This window comes from Larimichthys crocea, chromosome XIII, assembly GCF_000972845.2.
Source record: "Larimichthys crocea isolate SSNF chromosome XIII, L_crocea_2.0, whole genome shotgun sequence".
Lineage (NCBI taxonomy): Eukaryota > Metazoa > Chordata > Actinopteri > Sciaenidae > Larimichthys > Larimichthys crocea.
Window position 1 is genome coordinate 23,806,450 of NC_040023.1, and position 2,467 is coordinate 23,808,916.

A 2,467-nucleotide genomic window follows, 5' to 3' on the forward strand; every position below is an offset into this window, starting at 1 on the left:
AATAATAATAATAATTTAAAAAAAATACTGTGTTTGGGTCTTCCTGACTGGTGATGGGTACAATACTAACCATACTACCAATAAACTTCTTATTGAGAATCATTAAGTTTCAGGGCGTTCCCGTAACCAATCGTCTCCCTCTGTTTATATTCAAAGGGAACACCACAAGTGAATTATTCTGTGTAGGAAACATTTGACTGCAAAAATGTCTTCCTATACTTCATCCCGATCTAACTGAAATGGAAACGAGGACACACGAGCCAAAGTACGGATGTATGATACACTGGTCAGCAGCACCACAAGCTATCTGGTACTAGGCTTTAACGGTCAGGGATCTTTTGGAAAAGTTGCTAATGTGTCGGTTCATTGAAACACAAGGAAGTGGCAGTGCAGATCTACAAAAACAACGATGACATTGACTACATTAAAAGGGAGCTAAAAATGCTAAAAGAGATCAGCGGTCTAGATCCAGACCAAAATAACATTGTTGAATTCATAGAAAATTTGAAGTTCAACAACCTCTACTGTCTGGCCTTTGAAATGCTGGACAGGAGTATTTGAGACCTGATGGAACAGAGAGACTGGACTCCATTAAGTCTTAATGAAATTCATCCTGTAACCCACCAGCTCATGGAAGCATTTGATGCTTTAAACAGTATTGGTATAATACCAATACTCTTTAAAGCAATAATAATGCGATTTAAAGACTGACAATGTAATACTGGTCAACCATAAAGATCAGCCATTTAAAATCAAGCTGATTGACTTTGGTCTGGCCAGACGGGTGAGCAAAATGCACATCGGAATGAAGGTGCAGCCTCGTTCATATCAAGCTCCAGAGGTGATTAGGCCTACCTCTGACTGAAGCAATTGTTATGTGGGGAGTGGGATGCACGATGGCATTCTTGTATTTTGGAGATGACCTTTTCCCTGGAGACCATTATTATAATTTCATAAGATCCATGGTGCACCTGCTGGGTCAGCCGGAAGACCACGTGCTGAATGCTGGAATATACACAAAGAAATATTTCAGCCTGAACGATGACCCCTACAGTCCAGGGTGGAGGCTGAAGTCACCAGATGAGTTCAAGAAGGATTCAGGTATCAAACCCCAATTGAAATCCGCCCCATTTTTCAAATATGGGAAATTGGAGGATGCAGTACAAGCATACCCAGACAAAAAAAAAAAAAAACTCATTGAGTATGAAGACAGGATGGCATTACTAAGCCTAAGCCTCCTCAAGTCCACTCTTGATCTGGATCATGAAAGGAGAGTCACTCCTAGGGAATCCTTAAAGATTCTATTTCTTTCAAAATAAGACGGACACCAGCTTATATGGATATGAGGCACTTCAGTGCATGACTTTTTCACCCTTCACCATCTAGACTCAGAACCAGAGTCAGATGATTCAAGTGAAGACACTATTAAATCAGTTTTCCACAGTCTTCCAAGTTTTCATTTTGATGAAAGTGGCTCAGAAAACAGACCATCTACTCCTGGTGTCCGTGGAGAGGATTTACCCCAAGTGGACAACGAGGAGCTGCACGAGGCCTACATCATCACCGAAGAGAAGTTCACCAACGAGCTCCAGGTGGAGAAGAACAGGAACAAGCTTCTCCAAGAGGAACTGGAACAGCTCCGTATTTCATACCAACTGCTCAATGTAAAGTATGAAAATAATGTTTCCAGAATCAGAGAGCAGGCTGATCCCCTTAGGTCTGACCTCAAGAGGGAACTCGAGCAGAAGAAACTCCTGCAAACAGCTTATGAGGAGCTGCAAGAGGCACACAAACTGAGCCAGAAGAAGTTCTCTGGTGAGCTTGAGAAGGTCATCATGGTGATACAGCAGGCTGACACCCTTCAGCATGAGCTTGGTGTGGATGATAAGGAAATCAAATCTCATGCAGACTCAGTGTCAGAGGGCTGGTGTGCATTGAGGGCTGAGCAGGAAGCCGCCTGTCAAAAGATGGCAGAGAACATCACTGTCCTGAAGGAGGAGCTGCAAAATCAGCTCAATGTTCAGCTCTCACTCAACCTGAAGCTCTCTACTGAGATCAAGGGTGCCCAAAAAAACCATCAGTCCTACATTGGCCCTTGAACCACTGAAGGAGGCGGAAGTCACTGAGGAGAAGCAGTGCGAGCAGCAGGAGATCACCAGTCCTGCACCAGCCCTCGAATCCCAGAGAGGGGCTGAGGGAAATCTTCCAAAGAGGAGAGCAGAACCACCTTCTGTCTGGAAGAGAGTCTGTGACTTTCTGGGATTGAGGAAACCAAAGAGGTGGAAGAAGAAGAGGGAGGAGGAGAACTAAAACAACATCAAGTTTTGTGGGTTTTCTCCAGGTGCTCTGGTTTCCCCCACACGTCCAAAATAAAGAATTAACCATCTACAGAACTTTTCACTACATTATTTTTCTACTTCTTCTTATCACCATCATTATTATTATTATTATTATTATTATTATTATT

General features: G+C 43.0%; 1 protein-coding gene across 1 annotated transcript in view; it reads right to left on the minus strand.

Annotated features, from left to right (window-relative positions):
* The window catches only part of mrpl32 (mitochondrial ribosomal protein L32), a 5,306-nt gene that overhangs the window by 1,522 nt on the left and 1,317 nt on the right, over positions 1-2,467 (minus strand). The gene's annotated exons all lie outside the window — the stretch shown is intronic.